The sequence below is a fragment of the Pinus tabuliformis genome, chromosome 3_1, assembly GCF_031772625.1.
Source record: "Pinus tabuliformis cultivar Carrire ecotype Pingquan chromosome 3_1, CPIR1, whole genome shotgun sequence".
Taxonomy (NCBI): domain Eukaryota; kingdom Viridiplantae; phylum Streptophyta; class Pinopsida; order Pinales; family Pinaceae; genus Pinus; species Pinus tabuliformis.
In genome coordinates, this window is record NC_142301.1 from 977,697,706 (window position 1) to 977,719,243 (window position 21,538).

The window sequence follows — 21,538 nt, forward strand, 5'->3', positions numbered from 1 at the left end:
TAAACCAAGAGAGTCTGGCTCTACAGAATGTTCTACATTGCTCATGTACATTACACAATATCTAGTAATCACAGATTTAGGGAAGTTAGAACAATAACCTAAAAATAGAAACTAATTCTTATCCTAAGGTCTTGTGAACTGAATCACTATTCTAAGATATCCTCCATTATCTCTAACACTCCCCCTTAATGGAGAAGGGGTTCACAAATATGCCTAACATCTCCCTAAACATTTCAAACTTGACTTTTCCAAGAGGCTTAGTGAAAATGTCTGCAACATAATCACATGTATTACAATATACCAAATGGATTTCTTTTGATTTCACTTTCTCCCTAACAAAGTGAAACTATGTATCAATGTGTTTAGTGTTTTTATGAAACACTGGATTATTGGCAAGTTTGATTGAACTCTGATTGTCACACTTGATTGTTGTTGCCTCTTTTTGTTCTTCCCCAACATCTTGAAGAAGTCTCCGCAACCAAACTACCTCACATGTCGCTGCACACATAGCTTGATACTTTGCTTCCGTTGAGGACAAGGAAACTGTGTTATATTTCTTGTTGCTCCATGTAATCATCCTGGATCCAATGCTGAATGCATATCCTGTTATGGACCTGCAATTTTCTACATTTCCAGTCCAGTCTGAATCTATAAATCCTATCAATATAACATCAAAGGAATCAGTATAAATAATACCATAACCTACAGAACCTTGTAGATACCTCAAAACACTTTTTGTTGCATTCCAATGACTTTCAAGTGGCTTCGACAAGTATTGACTTAGCACACTAACTTCACAAGCCAAATCTGGTCTAGTAGTGGTCAGGTAGATTAGGCTCCCAACTAGCTATCTGTAAAGTGTCGCATCTGCTTGCTTAGAGCCATCCTCACTCTACAATTTGATTTTCTGCTGTAATGGTACTACTACCAGCTTACACTGATCCATCTTGAATCTTTCTATTAGTCCTTTGACATACTTTCCTTCGGATAAAAATGTTTTTCCTGAATCTCTCCAGATCTCAAGAACTAAACAATATCTTAATTCACCAAGGTGTTTCATTTTGAATACCTGTGACATCTGTTGCTTGATTTCTTTGATTAGATATGTATCATCACCTATAATGATCAAAACATCTACATACAAAGAAATCATCACTATGCGCCCTTGTTCATCTTGCATGGTATAAATATTAGGGTCATTTTTGCTTCTGTTGTAGCCAAATTGTAGAAAAATGAATCAATCTTTTCATACCAAGACCTGGGTGCTTTCTTTAGTCCATAAAGTGCTTTCTTTAACCTATAGACTAAATGTTCTTTCCCTTTCTAGACAAATCCTCCAGGTTTCTCTAAATAAACCTCTTCTTTCAATTCTCCATTTAAAAATGTAGATTTTACATCTAGTTGGTGAATCATGCAATGTTTCTTAGTAGCTAAAGCAATCAACATTATGATGGTATTAAGTTTAGCTATAGGGGAAAAGGTTTCTTCATAGTCAATACCTTCTTTCTTTGAATACCCCTTTGCTACCAATCTAGCTTTTAGTTTATCTATAGTTCCATCTGCATTAATCTTTGGTTTATACAGCCATTTACAACCTATGGTTTGTTTCCCTCTAGGAAGTTCAACCAGTTCCCAAGTGTTGTTTCTGATTATAGATTCATATTCCTTTTCCATAGCTATTTTCCATTCACTACATTCATTTTCTTCCTTATAACTAGAAGGTTTGACAATATTCAACATACTAGTTATAAAATCATTTTCCCTATATCTTGTACGCAATTGAGCTTTCGTACCTGATCTCCTAAGTGGTGGGGTAGCCTCAAACCTTGTCTAATCATCATTCTCCTTTTCTTCCTGCTGCTGATGCTGCTGTTGTATTCATTGATGTTGTATCTGCTACTGTTGTTGTTGTATCTGTTGTTTTTCATCTTCTGCCTTTGTCTACTACTGATCCTTATTGTTTCATGTTTCTTCACTTTCTTCTTCCACCAAGTATGGAATATCCCATTCCTCATAGTGCTCATCAGATTCTTCATGATCTTGTTCATGGAATTTGAAATCTCTAATAACAAAATTTTTGTGAGTGGAGGGATTAAATAATCTATAAGCTTTATGTTGTGAACAATACCCTATAAAGGTACATCTGATGGCTTTTGAATCTAGCTTTCTTTTGTCTTCCTTTGAAATATGGACAAATGCCTTAGACCCAAATACTCTTAAATGTTTTACTGTAGGCTTAAATCCATATAGTGCTTCATAAGGAGTTTTAAACTCAAGACTCTTTGTAGGACTCCTATTTTTTAAGTAAACTACAGTATTTAATGCTTCAGCCCAAAAACCATTCAACAGATTCTTACCTTTTAACATGCTTCTAGCACATTCCACCAGTGTTCTGTTCTTTCTTTCTGTTACTCCATTCTGCTGAGGAGTATGGGGTACTGTAAATTGTTGTAATATTCCATGATATTTACAATACTTGATAAGCTCATTCTTCCTATATTCTCCCCCTTGATCGGAGCAGAGAATTTTTATCTGCTTCCCTGTTTGCCTTTCAATCATATTCCTGAACTGCTTAAAGTATTCAAATGTGTGACTCTTCTTACTCAAGAAATACACCCAAGAAAACTTTGTGCAGTCATCAATAAACAATAAAAAATATAGTGCACCTCCTAATGACTTTGCTTGCATGGGTCCAAAAAGGTCTGTGTGCACTAATTCAAGTATATCTCTCTGTTTCTTCTCTATTCGAACAAGAAATTCTTCTCTATAAATCTTTCCTAATGTACAAGCATCACAATCATTATGCACTTGTTTTAACATAGGAAGATCTCTTACCATTTCCTTTTTCTAAAGTAAAAGAAAATCATTATAGTTGATATGACCAAATCTTTGATGCCACAACTCTTCTGTAGTCAAACCCACTGCTGCTAGAGATCAAACTGGTGTTGGCCTTACATCCAATTTTTACAGACCTCCTGTTCGAATTCTTGTAGCAACTGCCTTCATGCCATATAGCAGATCTTTGTTAGATTTAAAAAATTCAACTTTAAGATCTTGATCTGTAATCATGGATATAGAAAAAAGTTCTTTGTTATACCGAGCATATACATAACATTATAAATTTTTCTTACATTACCATTAGGTAAAATGACAGAAATTTTCCCACATCCTTTGGTATGATGACTTCTATTATCACCTAGGTAGATTTGTGCTCTATCATTGATTTATTTAAACTCTTCAAACCATTTCTTATTCCCTGTCATATGTGTTGAAGCTCTCGAATCTAGATACTAGATGTCTGCATCAACATTCTCATCATCATCTGCCATGAACAATCTGAGATTTCGCTCATGATTATCATTTGGGAGATGACCTGCATATCTTTTCTGCTTCTGCTGTTCTTCATGATATTTCTTCTTCCTGCACTCTCTCGCTATATGACCCAGTTTTCCACAATAAAAACACTTAATTACAAAGTTGTTTCTATTCATATTCATACCTTGGGTCAGATTTGGTCTCTTCTATGAGCTTCCTCCATTTTGTTGTTACGGATTTCCTTTTCCTTTGTACAAGTTCTAGATCGACGCTCTTGGGCTTCAGAGTTGATCTTCTTTCTTCTTCTTGCATCAGTATTCTTGTCAGTTCTTCAAACTTCGGGATTTTCTCTCTCGCATTTATCCCAGTGATGAACATTTGGTAGTCATCGGTCACACCATTCATGGTAATTGTTACAAAATTTGTATCGTCAACTATATGACCAATGTCTGCCAATTTGTTCTTCAGGTCTTTGATCCTTGCTATGAAGGCAACAACTGTTTCATTCTCCTCCATCTTCAGGGATAAGATCTTGCTCTTTAGAAACAGAAGACGATTTGTATTCCTGATCTCATACAGATCCTTCAAAATTCCCCAAATTTTGCTTGCTGATTTACATTCTTTGATATGTGGTATGATGCAAACTTTCACTGACATCTTCAGTAGTGTACTTGCTTTACCCTCACGCTTTTCCCAATCTAAGACTATTGTGGATCCAGCTGCTGGCTTTTGTTCATCCCCATTTGCAATCGTCCAAGCACTCTGCACTTCTAGCAGAGTTTGCATCTTGAATTTCCAATTCGCATAATTGGAGCCATCGAGCTTGTTATGCTCATTCAAGCATGCTTCAAACATTTGATTATTCATCTTGGCGATTAAAAAAAATTTGACAGGTAAAAAAAGATGTTGGATTTACCCCAGATCTGTGTCAAAGATAGAGATTGTTGATCTCCAATGTTGTTTTCAACGGCCTCCTTCTGGTCTTCTTCTCGGCAGACCTCGGCCTTCACGTAGCCTTCTCTTTGGTAGCCACCGCCAAAACGCAGCCCCTCTTCTTGTTGTGATGTTGTTTGTTGTTTCCCGACCTCACAGCCTTCTCTCGGCTTCTCACCACAGTCGTCGCACTTATCCACCGCAGAGTTGCGATGATCATCGCAGATGTACACGTGATAGCTGTGACTATCTCATCGCAGATGTACACTTGATAGCTGCGACGATCTAGAAAATGAAAATGTGCAGAAGTGTTACAGTGTGATCGTCGCAGTTGTACCTCAAAGACTTGCGACGATTTCGCAATAGGCGCGACTGGCAAGTTCCTCACTCAACGAACAGGTTTTCTCAGCCCTGTCACTCTGATACCATGATAAAATATGCAATGTTTTATATTAAATGAAATGAAACCCACTGGTCAGCTCTATGAAAGAGAGTTTGAACCAAGAGATTCTGGCTCTGCATAATGCTCTGCATTGCTGATGTGCATTACACAATATATAGTAATCACAGATTTAGGGAAGTTAGAACAATAACCTAAAAATAGAAACTAATTCCTATCCCGAGGTCTTGTGAACCGAATCACTATTCTATGATATTCTCCATTATCTCTAACAACATGTGCATGCATAATGGTTTTGAGTTTTGAAATTCTTTTATATAAATGTTACTTTTTATTTTATTTTAACGAATGGATATAAATTAAGAATATTTTTATATTCAAGTTAGTGGTTATATAAATATAGAAAGACAATAATTTACTAGCTTACAGGATTGATATAAAGTATTTTTCAGTAAATTTGAGTATTGAGAAAAATACAAAATGTAGGTAGATTCACCTCGTCCTTTTCGTGGAGGGAGTGCTAGAGTATTATGTTTTAGATAAAAAATTATATAATTTTTTTTATAAGATAAATACATTAAAAAAATAATTTATTTATTTATATATAATTTAGGATATTTTTTAAATAAATTTGAAAATTTGTAAAAAATATAATATAGAAAAATAAATTATTTTTTGAAAACATGATTTTTATTTATAAAACTTGGGAATGGCTATTTGAAATTTGAGTTTTAATTACACACCATATACAATATTTTTTTGTTATTATATTAAATTTAAATAGTGAAATTGCAATGTAAAAAATTCCAAAATTGCAAATAAATCATTATTATCATTGTTATTTTTTAATTTTGTTATTATATTAAATTTAAATATTTAAATAGTGAAGCACATGACGTGCATGATGTAATGGCTGGGGCGGATGGCTTTCACACCCCCCACCCAAGTTCAAATTCTGCGAGGTTGTAAAAAGTGGAAATGAGAAGTTGTAAAAACAGTGGGTCCTACGGAAGCTTACAAAAAAAAAAAATATTTAAATAGTGAAATTTCAATGTAAAAAATTTTAAAATTATAAGTAAATCATTATTACTCTTGTTATTTTTTAATTTTTAATCTTAATTTTATAAAGCCAATGTATCTTTGAAATGATAAAATTTTTGTTTTATTAATGTTTTTTAAAAGGTTTTAATTTTATAATTTTTAAAAGATAAATTATACACCTTAATTTATAATAATATACTATATATAAAAATAAAAATAGTATGTATTTTATTATTATGATATAAGTAAAGATAAATATATAAAATATATTTAACAATATTAAATTTGTTAAAAAATTATATATTTTGAATCTGTATAATCTAGTCGAAACTACTTGGTTTATTGAATTTATAATCGGTAATCAACTCAATAAACTTGTATTCTAGAATTGTCACTGTTACTTAAAAAATAAAATTTAAAAGAATATGCATGCACTTTAGAAACATGGAAGCATATATGTGTTCCTAGAGTGCATGCATGTTATTAAGAATATAAATATGTTTTTAGAGTATATGAGAATTTCTAGAAGTGCACATACATTAATAATAATTTTTAAACTATACATCTTTTTCTCTCCCAACAATTCCTATGTCTAAATATCCATGATTTTTGAACATATAATGGAGGAAACAAACTCAAAAAACATGTTTATTAGGGTTTCGACTCCTAGAGTGCATGTGCATCATTAGGAGCACATAGGCATTCCTAATATATTTAAACCCTATATTTCTCTCTCCTTTTCAAGCTTGTAATTTCGTCTATTGTAGGATGTTCTTTATTTTTAACCTGAGCTCGTATTTGACGTGTTAAGACAAAATTTACATGTCATCTTGAATAACTATGGATGTGGTTTGGATAGAAAGCGCGCACTTTAGGTGGCTGTTCCTGTTATAAATACTGTGGGGGTGGGGGGGTGGGTAATCAATATTTCATTTGCAATCAATTGTATTTATGTTTTTATCTTCTTTCACCATTAACACATTATATTGTGGATCATAAAGACATGAGAAATATAAGAGCAAGTAATCAAGACATATCAACACATGGGACATTGATGTTTTAATTGGAAACACAAGCCAGGAGAAAACCACCTCTGAAGTTACCAATGAACATAAGAGCAAGTGAGAAATTTTACCAAGAGAAAATCATTGCTCAAAATTGTCAATACTTGAGACTTCAACAATCATGACCTTCAACATTATGCATTGAAAAAGAACCATCAAGACAATCTCCACATAATGACAACCTACAACCTTTGTTCAAATTTGTCTACATAAGTCACTACACATCATATGACATCCAAAAATATTGTCGAACCCCTTTCAAATGAAGATATATTGATATGAGAACATTGCCACATTTGGAATAAAGAGGATTTCATTGTTTCAATGAAGATATTTCATGAACAAGATATATAGTGATGGGGTCTTTACAATAACATAAACCAGTGCATACACAAGTCTTTGTGCAAATTGATCTCAAAACCTTGGAATATTCAAATATCCATGTGGTAGAGTGCTAAACAAATTAAAATGAATAGAGTCACAAGTGATCATTGTTAAAAAACACTAATGGTCTTTACATATCCTTAACACAATTGAAGGAGAATTTGGAACGATATAATCAGATCACTGCAACTACTAAACTCTTCTTCTAGAAAATGTAGAAAATCTTATGTCGTTTATTCAAATTCGAGCACATAAATTAATAGAAGAAACCTTACATGAGAACAATAGTAGACAATAATCTTATAATAGTTGATCAAGAGAGATCTTTAACGTAAAAGGCTCTTCAAATGGACTAGTAGGAATACATTGATGAGGTATTTTACAAAGTCTTATATTCAACGAAAGAAATAAACCAGTGTGCACATATATATAATAGCCCCATTCAACAAAATGTATAAAATGTATAAACCTCTACCTTGCAAACAATCTGAAAGACTTGATCATTGGTCCTTATACCTTTGCCCTGTGAAGGCTTTAATCTTGTTTACTCCTTTTACACTCCCTTATGAAGACCTGTTCGACCCAAAACATGTGAAAACTCAAGAAATATCCACACCTTATTTGCTCTTAATCGACCCTCCTCATATAAGGTTTGATCGCATTAATACCTCAGGAGAAAACCAAAGTATCTCAATTACAACAAGCACAAAGACTAAAGTAAAATTGGACTTTTCGATCCCACCTACGAGCACGAAGAGTATGGGAAAACCCCTTTTTCATTCTTGGTTTTTGTTTTTTTAATCCTACAAGCATGGTTGCACGAATCGTTCACGGAAATTTCGGTTGCATCTTCCTTGATGAGCCTTCCTCCATTTGGATGAAGGCTCGTAGCCACCCTAATGGGTCTTCCGTCATGTGACTTCGGCTTAAACTAGGCCAAAACACTTCTCTCAAGTCAATACTTCAAATTTTTCATCTTCCTTGTTTGAATCATCTGTGTGACTTATTTTCACCTTGATAACATCCCAACAAGCTTGTGAAAGCCTCATCCAAACTTCTTCCTCTTCCTATATTATAACTATTGGCTAAGCGAGACAAACTATCTAGACACCATGATCCATATACAACTATTATAACAATCCATGGGGAGCACCAACAAATTGTGAAGAGGTTGACATCAAGGAAACCCATAATGCATAATGCCAATAGAGCCATATGACATGGAAAATATTTGGTCAAGGAGTAAATGAATCTATAAATGTAATTTAACCTTTAACTACCTATCCTATGTAATTTTGAATCCCAATTTCAATACCCATAAGGTGAATTCAATATTAATTTTTCAAAGGGTTTTGTCTCAGGTCCACTTATAATCCCAATCCCAATGCCCAAAATTCAATTTTCAATGGGTTTTCTCTCATTATTCATTTATCAAACAGGGTTTTTGCAAGTTTGTTAGGGATCCAGTTTATCTATAGTTCTACTATCTACACAATGTAAAGATATTTTAACATTCTATTTATTATGTTTGCACCTTTGTTCCAATAACTTTCAACTCCATTCGAAGTGAAGGAGGGATCTATAGTGTATTAATTGCATCCGTTCCATGAATTTTCAAGTCTAGTAGGAGTGGCTAGGGATCTATAGTGATCTATAGTCTCTTAATGGCCTTCGTTGTTTCACTATCCTAGTTCATTCATCAACCGAGTACCCTAAACCTTGGGTTGAACGGAGGGTTTGAGATTAGCTAACTATATAGTCAAGATTTCATTATTTATGTGTTTTATGTGAAGTGAGGATAATAATTTTTAATTCAAAATAAGATTTCATTATTTATGTGTTTTATGTGAGGTGAGGATAATAATTTTTAATTTAAAATTATGGAAGTTTGACCTAGATTCACTCTATAAATATGTTGTGGTTTTGTTCATTGTTTGTTTAGGATTATTTGAAATATTTTTAAATTTTTTTTTTTTAAGAAATGTTTCTCTTGTGTGTTTTTATTAATTTTTTTAACATTTTTGATACATTTAAGAGGTATAGAAACCTAAAGTATATTATGTAATAATAATGCATAATTTTGGAAAATATCTACATTTTTGAGCTAATTTTAGTTAAATTAATAAGCAAAATAGAGATATAAGTCAACCTATCTCTGTATAATATACTAAGGTAGTCTCATTATCCTCTTGAGAGATCATAGAGCAACAATTATTATTTGATTATGAAGAAAAGGGGAGAGAATAATTTACAAATAGATAACATATCTCTCTCTCTCTTGGTAAGTGGTCACTAACCACATCACTCTCTATCACCAGCTTTATTTTTCTATGTGTTTTGCATGATTTGAAATGTGGTTGTTGTAGACTATAAAAATATATTTTAGCCCAAGAGAATCACATACTCAAAATAATTAAAAAAACAATGATCCTAAATCAAGTATTGAAGACTGCAACATCTAGAAGGTTCATGGTCTTAAACATTTTTATTTTATGAAATTGACATAACTAAGGACATGGTGACATGGGATGAACCTTATATTTGAATAAATAATTTTTCTTCATGTTATAGTGTTATATTTGTTCATATTGTAAAATTGTATATAGTAATTCACAATGTGATTAGTGCAATGCTCCACTCCAAAAATATGCTAATTTTTTAGGAAATGGACGCGAGAGTGCCTTGATGTGTGATGTTTTTAACAATTTCATATAATTACAAATAGATTATTTAGTAAAATGAGGTGCAACTTTGAAATTATGGTTAGAAAGATAGTTTAGTACTAAATATGTTGTGATAGTATCTTCCTCAAAAGGTTTAATAAGACTTGAAGGGCCCATAATAAAGTGATTATAGTGGACACTATTCCATTTAAGGTGTACTAAGTCCATTCTACTTATTATTATTAAGTAAGACGTAACATGGTAGTTAGTATTAAAAAAATTTAATGGGACCTCATTATGGAAGGTACTCTATATAGTTAGGGGATAGTTATAATTAGGGTTCTCTTATTCGTTATAATTAAGGATGAAATATTACTTATGTGAGGCATTGAGCTTACTGTATTTGGAGCTTTTATATTAAAAGGTCACCCAACCTTAAGATGCATGTGAAAAATACTAGAATCCTTCCATAAAATGATCAATTGTAAGGCCTTTCTTACCTTAAGAGTACTTTTATATAATGAGTAAAGGTAATTTATCAAGTTGTTCTTGGTTATATAATGCTTGAAAATATCTTTAAATCTAAGGTACATAACAAGTGGTACAAATCTCTCTCTTATGCGAAGAAACAAGAAATTTTTTCCCCATTTTGTAGGTTTTCAAAGTCAAGGATAGGATCATGACACTCAAATGATTTTTTTTAGTCTGATTAGAATAATTTAAAGAAAATATCTATATATATAATTTCCTCTAAAAAATAACACATATTAGAAAAAAAAAATACAAATCAAAGCTTACGAAGTGAAGATATAAATGATTTAAAGTGGCCTAATTTAAGGATTTTCCATGAAAACTACAAGGAATATATAGTAGATATATTTTTACAAATTTCTTATATTTATACAAGGATAAAACCATTAGAATGAGGAAATTTGGGGCTTTCATATGACATACTATGTGTAATTACCTTGATCAATATCAAGTGCACTACAAACCTTGCAAATGTTTTCTCTTAAACCCCGATGGAAGTGAAGAATCAAAATGTGTTAGAACATGTCATGGTAGGAAAAAACTAATGAAGAAATATATTTAGAGTCAATCTAAGGGATAATAACATATGAAACATATATTTTATAATTTTTTAAGAGGAATATTATAGGTATCACATATCCGTTGACCAATGAAAAGTATAAGCAAGGAAGGTGTGGCCAGTGTGATTTACAGGGTGCTTTTGATGGTTGGTACACATATAGTTTTCATTTTTGGGATGAAAACTAATTTCAACTTTTGGTTTATGACTCTCTTCTTTCTTTTCTAAATAAATTTATGAATGGAATTCAAAATCCAATTATAACTCTCATTTTTTATATTCCTCATTTTCAAGTAGTACTATTCCTTCTAGATATAGATCCAACCATTTTAGCTTATGTGGGCACTCCTTTTGACATATTTGGGTATCTATGCATGGATACACACTAATTTTTTATAAATTTGGAGGAAAATTCTTAGTGAGGGATTGAACTCAGCTATATATATTGGCAAAACCAACATTAGCTATTGGACTTGGTAGTTATGTTTATAGATGAACACATAGGAAACTGTCTACTTCAGCATGAAGGTTAGCATTCATGCATGGGGCATACGTTGATGGCAGAGCTTGTTGGATTATTTAATCTCGGTGGCCAATAATTTTACAAGGAACATTAACCTTAGTTCTCTATATCACTTTAGCAATGATATTGACACTCATCCATAGAATGCTAGTTGTTCATTGTACTAACTCACATAAAAAGATGAGGGAAATGATTTTCTAAAGTGGATGGAGTTTTATCATTCCATTAGGGTGTAATGGGGGGATGAAGGGCCCATAGTAGAGTAGTATTACTAGATTAATTTCAATGTAAGATGGACCAGGCCAACTATAGTTGTTGTTGTTATTAAATAAGGTCTGTTATGGTAGTTAGTATTGAGTTAATGTAATAGGACCTCATTAAAGAATGTCCACTAGGAAGTTAGGAGGATGTTATGATAAGAGTTCTATTGTATTTATAGATAATTATAGATTCTTCCTTATTAGATGTATGATGCTTATTGCATTTAAAAATTAGGTCATTGATATGTTTCCAAAACTTAAGAGACAAGTGAATAAGAGTGTATTCCCTTCATAAAAGATCAATGGTAAGATATTACTACCTTTAGATCTAAGGTATCTAAGATTTCGACATATAAATATGTCCATTAAATAAACTAATTTAGTGAAAGAGTGAAAAAAATGAAATTATTAGGCATAACAAGTTTATGAAATGACTACATTATAGTGAGTTTGAATTAAAAATTGTTGAATGTGAACCGTTTTAATTAAGTATTTAAAGTCATTTGAATGTCAGGCATTGTGTATATGAGGATAATTAATTTATTCAATGTAAATGAGTTTGCGTCAACCTTAGGATAGAAAAGGTAAGATATGCATGGAATAAGGAGCTATGAAAGGTTTCCTCTAGCCAACAAGGATGTCTTAAAAGACTTAGGGGAAAGATACCAATAATGTATAACACCAATATGATGGAATATACAAGGCCAAGTTATTAAGAAAGGAATATCAGATAGTAGTGGCAGTGCGTTGTAGATTATATGGTAGGTTGGATGCAAAATTATTGGAAGAAGACTAGGTTCCATTAATATACACGTGTCCTCAAGTGGGTAGTGTATTTAAATGGGTGGAGATTATAGCATCCTCCATGAGGATAAATGTAAAGTGATCCCATAAGCCAGCAATAGGAAAGCAGTCTACGTTTTAGATGGTATTATATCTACTGGATTCCATATGTGCAAGGTTTCTAATAGAGTCATTGAGATGGACGTGGACCTTGGCTACGGACATACTGCAAGTTCACATTTATTGTGGGATCCTATGGGACACTAATTATAAAGCCATGTGCCACCAAATCAATAAGAATTTCATTTCATCTTTATATCACATACTCTTCAACACAAAATATCCATGTATGTCAAACGAAAGTCAGGACACATTGTGGGATATCATTGATTGGTTCATACTTTCAAATTCAACATATATCAAGGTATTTAGAGCTTTCAAGCCTCCTTACTAGCTTCCTATGTTTGTTAAAGATAAAATAGTATTATAGGAAGCTACATACTAGGTCACAACAGGACTTAAATGAATCCTATTATGTGGAAAGAAGGCACCCTATCCTTCTTTTCCAATATATTTAGGCACATACTTTGTTTAAAGATTTAGAGAAGAAGAGGTAGAAGACAACAATTTTCAATGCTTTAAGTTTGATGAATTGGGTTTTCATAGATATGATTCTAGGGGAATCATTGTACATCATTGTAACAAGATAAATTATAGATGGCCATACACACCAAGTATAGATGAATAATAACAAAATGTCAAGAACATTTACAACATTTCAAAGGGCTTAAATGCCCAAAAAGTGATTGGTAGTTCTCAACTCACGAATGTTGTCAAACCTACAAATGAGAGAGATATAAAGGAGAAGAAGTTTTTCCAAAAAAGATAAAGGGAGAAAGACGAAGCAAATAAAGAAAGTAATAAGAAGTTGAGAGAATAAGAAACTAAGAAATAGGAATAGGAGAAAATTAGGAAACAAGAAGAGGATAGGTTAAGACAAGAGGAGGAAAAGAAGAAGGAAGAAGAAGAAAACAAAAAATAGGAAGAAGAAAATAAAATATTGGAAGAATCTTAGAGAAAAAAAGAAGAATAAAAGAGAAAGAAAGAGGAAGAAGCAAATAAGAAATAAAGGAGAAATACTCGCAAAATAAATGGAAGAAAAAAAAGAAGAGTAATAAATTATGCAAAATGAACAAGCTCAAAAGGAAGTGCATGTCATATTTCTTCACATGGATGTAGAGCCTTCCAACCCATTCATGTGAGGAAATATGCCTCTTAGAGAATTGGGCATCCCAAGTGAAGAAGAAAATTAACTATTAAACCTTTGAAGCTTTAGATTCTATCACGATTCCAGTAATATTGTGTAAGAAAGGTGCAGATGCTTAGCCCAAGGATTGGCCAAACTGATATTGGTGGTCACCAAAAGAGATATAGTGGTAGATACTACAAACAATCCTTTGGTGATACCTTCCATAAGATATGAATTCTTTCCTACAAATGAGAAGAACATTGGGAATTTGGTGAACAGGGTGAAATAAGTGGAAAATAATCTAGGTAATTCACAACAAGTGAATGAAAGGGTTGACACAAAAATCCAAGTCTTGATAGCCTCAAATTCTCATGATGAGGATTTCTAGATAGTTTCATTAGAGGAGATAAGAGCGTTGGAAGACATCATGAAACAATTGTATAAGGAGATTATTATTCTTCAAAAAATAGATTCCTTGTTAATGGGTGCCTAAAATGAGCTCAAGGAAAAAGGTGTATTGTTAAAAGAATATTTGATTGTAATAGGCATCACGTATGAATAGGGAACAAAGTATCCTCAAGCACCAACTAACTTACCTAGAAAGGATATAATAGGTAAGGAATGAGACAAAGCATAAGTTAGGATTTCCATTTAATCCCAAGAGAATTTAGGAAGAGATATGGCTAGAACATTGAGTATTTTTCGTCAACTTCATGGAATGTTAAAATCCCTTATCAAGTCTCACAAAATAGCTTCCATCTGAGCAAAAGTAATAATAAGACTGGAACTAAAAACCTGATAATAAATTCACAAGATGATGGATGCAAGAAAACATGATGTGGCTTGGAAGGACCTAAAACCTATGACAGAAGACATTACAAAACACATGGTGGAAACATTGAAGTTGCACACAATGTTCTTTGTGCTTTTAACCGAGCCCAAGAAGATATGAGAATAATCATACCTAATGTGCTTGAATGTAAAATCATATTCAAAAGGGTGATATCCAACAAATTTAGATTCATTGCAGTCCATTACAAAGCATTGCATGCTCACCAAACTCAAGAGATGACACTTGGAGCCTCACCCTTAGCTATTATGAGATTAGTGGCATGAGGGGAATTATTTTTATTATTTTTTATTCTCATATAATCTGTAAATAAAATTATAATTAGAATTCAAATTCAAATAGAAATAAGATATGGATAGAAATTTGAAAAGCCACGACAGAAATTGAAAAGGCATGGGAGGTGAAGAGTCACCCTAGTTTATATAAATATATACTCATGGCTAGTTAGAAAGGACCTTTAGTTTTGGACTTCTTAGATCATTTTGGAAAGTGAATTCTTGTACATTCCTTTCGAAGTTGAAGAGATGATTTGCATTTCCACTATTGGATCTCGGGGATACTTTGTATACTTGTGTATTGAATATTTCATCTCTAATATTGAGAAGTTCTTTTGGGCCAAGGAAAGAATTCCCCTCACGTGTCATTGAAAGTGGCAAGATTAATCTTGTTACTATTTAATGGCATGTGCTTGTTATTCATGTGTCCATATTGATGAAATTTTTTGTTAATTAGAAACATATACCTTACTCTGAATTCATTGTTGATTTATATGTATGCTTTCATATTGGTTATTAATTCTTAACTATTTTACAATTATTAGCTCACATACTTATTTATCCATGTATATAATGAAAATTTTCTAACACTTTTTCTTTAAGATTCATGTTCACTTTCTTCTTTGCTGCAATATTATTTCTATATTTTGTTTAAAGTATTTCAAAAATTGTCCTAAGTTGCATCTCATTGATAGAAATTAAATAATAGAGAAATGGAACATTTAAAGTATTGTATAAAAATAAACGCAAAAAAACATAAAACAAGAGAGACACAGATATATGTGTCTCACCCAATTCAGGCTACGTCCATGGAGAAACAACCAATCCTTCCTTTTATATTATCTAGCAAAATGAAGGGATACAACCTACAACAAATCTATTGTAGTTTCCTCTTCTCTTTGACATAATGTCTCCTCTTTTCTTCACATGAAAAATAATACACATCCGCAACACAATTCCCACATATAAAACAAGGTTTTCCTTTTAGGGAAAAAAACCCAAAATTAACATAACTTCTAATGTTAGATCATCTGCCTAATGAACGATATAGATTGACTACATAATCAAAATATTTTACAAGGAAAATTTTCATCTAATTTTCGCTTCAGGGGCCTTGGATTCCTTCGGTGACAATAGTAAGGGTGCAAGCCCTCCACACCCTCCTATCAAGGAGTGAGGGCTAACCACGGATGAAATAGAAAAATACCTTTGAACAATCAAGAAGATAATCAGGCTCGAGACCCAACACTCATCGAAATTTTTAGGATTTACTTTCTTCTTTCTCTTTCTATATCCAAAATCTAATTCCCTTAAAATGATATGGCAACTGAGCTAACATTTTAGATGGGACTCGTATCTCAAATGGTGTGAGGTCTAATTGGGACTTTATACCTGGGAGATCCTCTTAGTGCTAGCAATGCATTTTTCCCTGTCAATATGTTAGAAGAATCATGTGAGCATGTCAATTCAAGCAAGTGCATGGTTCATTGATCATCCCTTTAGCAAGAAAACTCATAATGGCATAGAACAAGGTGAATTTTATGGTCACTTGGGAGCAAAATCCTCTACAAAGTTGGTTTCTATAGACATAATGCACTTGGGTTAGTTCATGCTTCACTTTAGATACAATAACGAAAAGAGTCAAGCTTATTAGATACATCCAAGTAGTTGACATATACTTGCAAATTTAAATAATAATGGGGAAGGTCTTAGGTGAAAGAAGTGAATCATAACAAGAGGTTTTGTTGTGCATAGATGCCATTTAGTGAGATGTGCAGATTTCAAATAACAATCTTACTCTAGTGGCAAAAGAATTGACTAATTTGCAGTTCATTGAGCTTGAAGAAGAAGAAAAGAAACTAGAAAAGGTCAATGAGGTCACAATTTTTTATTAAGCATGCACAATATCTTCCTTTTTAATATATTTCTAGTAGAATAACTAAGCTAGATAGGAAAAACCTTGAATATGAGACTAATCTAGAAGCCATCTAGTTTAGTTTAACTTTTAACTTAGAGAAATGGAGTCGTCTAATGAGGCGGAGGAATTGCTTGGATGGTGAAAAGTGGCCGGAATCCCGGTAAAAAAAAATTCAAAAAATCTTGTAGACGCAGTGTTTGAATCATGTTTTTGATGGTGGAAATGGATTCAACACCATCAAAAATGTCTAGGACACCTATAATTTTGAAGTTTAACAACTATAACTTGGATTTACAAAAAACCTTGTCAAATTTTCTCTAAATATGACCGAAATTTCTATAACTTTCGGGGCAACTCCTCCACCTTGCATAGAGAAATTGATTCTTATAACTATGTCAATATTTTAGAAGCTATGTTTTTCAAAGAAATTACTATTTTTTTAGATTCAAAAACTACTATTTTTTTACTAGATTTCTTTCCTAAGGGTAGGCCAATAACTAGACATTTGCAATTTTTAATGATGTCTATGATTTACATACTCTTATAGTGTAATTTCAGACAAAAAAAAATAACTACCATATCCTTGCAAAATCCACCACATTAATTAACTGTTAAAATTTTATATAAAATTTACATAATTATTTAGATATTAATTTCATCAACGTTTGGAAAAAGAAAATACAGAAGATATTGAGATTTTTGCAAACATCATATTTATTGACACTTGAATAAATATTCTAAGCATAAATTTTACCATGTACTAATACGATACAGATATTTAAGAATCATAAATTTATATTGTTAAATTTACAATGTTCAAATACTTTTGGGATTTTAAATGTGCTTTAATCCATCTATACATTCAAAACACATTTTAAATATAAAAAAATCACAATTCTGTGAAAAAATTATATAATATTTTTAGCAATAAAATGTTTTATAGATTATATTTATAATATATCCTGTAATATATATATATATATATATAATTTAATAAATTATATTTTAATAACATTATCTTTCTAATTTAAAAAATATATATTAATATTAAATAATAATAATTTCAAAAATATATATTAATATTAGATAAGAATAATTATTTAATAATAATAATTAATAAATAATAATTACTTTTTTATATATGTAAAATTATTTTTTTAATTTCTTCATTTTTTCATTTAAAAGAATTTACGAATATAACCGACAAATATTTTTTAAAGTCATATCCTCCTTTTTTTTCGGGTTATATTCTCTTTCAGCCCCATAATAAACCCCCACAAAAATTCAAAAGCCTAAATCATATAAGGATTTGGATGAAAAATTTTGCAACTAGACCACGTTTGTGATTTGAATTATATCCCCTCTTTGGCCCTTTTCGAAAGTTACATCCTCTCATTTTTCCTTTTTGAAAGTATTGAGAAACCAGAAAGATTGAAAACCTATGTCTAGGGTTTTTGTAATCGAGGAGTTAAATTAAAAATGATTACAAATAAGCCAGTTCAATAGTTGTATCCACGTCAGACTAAATTATTACAAATAGGCCAGTTTGATAGTTGCATCCGTGTCAGACTAAGCATCTGGTGAGAGACTCAAATGCAATTAAACAACCGGATATGAATCTGTTAATTCCTTCCCGATAGGGACAGACTTAATAACTGATGTGGATTCTCGACTTACGATGCTCTCCTCTCCCGTTTATTGTGCGTGTTTTTCTTCGCGCCATTCTAGGTCAACGACAGCTCCACAACGATCATGACCTTCTTCATTTACAGCTAAATCTGCTGCGTGTAACTTTTGAGTTGTCTCTCCCAATCTCGGAACTTGGAGTTTGCTGAAATCCCGTGCATTCCGTTCCCTTCCCTTCCCTCCTGTTTATTACCACGGGGGCACGAAACGCTGTCAATCGAAATCCACAATTCGCTTTCTTCTCAACAAAGTGTTTGAGCAGGAGACGAAGGGAAATGGCAGAAGGTCAATCCACCACAAACACTAGATGGATTCCGGCAAAAGAACAAAAAGATTTATTAGAAGCTATGTACAGGGAAGGGATCCGCAATCCCAATCCGGATCAAATTGATGAGATCGCCGGTCGACTGCTGGCGTATGGTACCATTGAAGGCAAAAATGTGTTCTACTGGTTTCAAAATCGCAAAGCTCGCGAGCGGCAGAGACAGAAACAAGAGAGAGTGCCACCCATCAATCAGTTTGTTCAACCACATTCCTTCGCAGGCGCATCGCACAGAAATGGTAAGCTCTCGGATACCTCGTTCAATCTCCAAAACAATGTATTTCACTATAACTATGGCTAGTAGTTTTCTATTTTATCATATTTATTTGTTTACCAATGCAATGCATATGTCTGTACTCCCTTAACGTTTTGCGAAGCTTTTATGCCAGATATTCTCTTTACACAGAAGAAATCGGACAACTTCATGCCTACGTAACGACCTAACTTTTACAAATTCTGTTATTTTCTTTACTTCATGCCTACGTAACGATCTAACTTTTACAAATTCTGTTATTTTTTTTCTGATTTCTTTAGTATAAATACATTCATGGATCGCTAACATTTGGTAAGTTGTCAGAGACATGCTACCACATATGGTGGTAATTCACGTGAACGTCGGACATTACAGTTATTTCCTCTGCATACGACTGGTATGGCCCGCGCGAGAGATGATTACAGATGTGAGGAATATATGGATGAACAAAACGATACAAGTTCAAGTGGGGGGCATCTCCAATATAACTTTATCCATTTCATTCCTCCGCATCCTGGCAATTAATGCAAGCTACCCTTCACTCTGTATTTCGCAATCTCAGTAGCATTGTCTCGTCATCTTATCAACATGGTTTGGATTTTTCTCTTCTTGAAATTTGTAGGAATTGGTTTTCTTCACGAAATTTGTTGGAATTGGTTTTCTTCATGAAATTTGTAGATGCCTCGGCCTGAAGGTATTCCTCGGGACGCCACTTAGCTTTCAGAACGACACCACGGGCATGCAAAGGTGGAAATTTGTAGAACGACACCACGCGCATGCAAAGGTTGGTGGATTCAACCGTCGCGAAATCCACCGCCAACTTGCACGTGTCATGTAACAAGGGGTCGTGTAAAATGAAAATAATTTGGCAAAAGGAGAAATTTTCTAGCCCTAAGTTTATGGAGGGGCAAAGTCTCGATGGGCTTTCTACACATATCGTTGACTATGTTCAATATAATTTCTGCAATCTTTAACAAAAAAGTTTCAGAAGTTATCCTCTCTGTCATCATAAATAGCATTGTTTGTAATGTCAATATATAAATCGAACACGCATTTGAAAATTCATTGCAATCCTGGTACATAAATCCACCACGCATTTTAAAAGGTTTGGCATATAGAAATTCGGATAATACTGATTTCAAAAGGTTTGACATATAGAAATAGGGATAATACTGATACACAATTTAATCACTTTAATATCATTGGAATTTCGGATGATGATTATAATATTTTAAAAGATGGCCTGAGCGAAACACATTAAAACCATTTTCTACTTGGTCTTTCGCTTTAGATTGAAGAGGAACATTAGAATTATCATTTGCGTGGTTTTTAATCTTTCGATCCAATATTTTAATAGTTTATAATTGTTTTTCAAAGATTCCTTTGTTTCTCATTAATTAATAATAATAATATTTATTTTAATAGAAAGAAAGTGACCTTGAATTAAAAGAGTAAGTTGTGTATAAGCAAGTATGTTGAAAAAAAAATTAAAAAATGACCAAGCCAATTTCATTTGATCAAATTAATTCTTCAGTCTCATTATTGAGTGAAATAGATTTTGATCTTTATAATTGTGAACGTTTTTTCATTTCGGAAAAGTTAGAGATAAGCCTTTACCAATTGATGATATAATTGACCAAAATATTACCATATTTTTTTATATTGTTTTTGTGTATGGTCCTGAGATTAGAACTTATTTTTATTGCTGATTCTCCGAATATTTGGTAATAGGATGGACACTGACTCGGTTGTCCGAATATTTGGTAATAGGATGGACACTAACTCAGTATCGAGCTAGTGTCCCTCCAATTACGGGATATTGGGGGATTGCTCGAGCCAGTGTCCGTCGGATTGTCAAATATTGAAATCCATCCAGATAAAGATGCCCGCTCGTGTGGGTCCAAAATTAACTTGTAGTTGAAGAGTGAGCTGGTAGCAATCCTCCATCAGTACCGGAGAAATGAATTCAGCTCCGATAAATTAATTGATGATCGAAACGAGGCATTTTGATGATTTTTCCCATTTTATCAGCTACATAGTTTTGATTTTTCTCTTCTTGAATGTGCAATTTTTATGGGATTGGAATTGGAATTGGAATTTTAGTTTGAATTTTCGCAACCTTGTACATACTAACTTCTGCTAATATACTACTTTGAATTAAGTAATATCTATATGCTACTTTCTGGATGGTTTTTCAGAACTCTTTTGCTACATTCTAGATAGTTTCTTCAGAACTCTTTTGGGGAATTATGTGTTTCTCCCCATTCATAATGATTTTGCTTAATATGGCTGAGGATCTTGAACTCCTATGTATATTTGATCTTTATATATCCTTAATATAATCTATACCGCTTTTTCTCTCTGAAAAAACTTTGTGAGCATCAGCGTGGGCCAACAACGAGGAGGTTGTTTTATATATGATTCATTTCCATTATAATGGTATAGGAATGGTTTCTTGAAATTTGTTGATCCCTGAGCTGGAAGGTATTTCACGGGACACCATCGGGCGTTTAAGGCGACGCCATGTGA

At 32.7% G+C, this 21,538-nt stretch overlaps 1 pseudogene; it reads left to right on the plus strand.

The window, feature by feature from the left end:
- Positions 1–18,709: 18,709 nt before the first annotated feature.
- On the plus strand, positions 18,710–20,874 carry LOC149191110 (WUSCHEL-related homeobox 2 pseudogene; annotated as a pseudogene).
- The last annotated feature ends 664 nt before the right edge of the window (positions 20,875–21,538 follow it).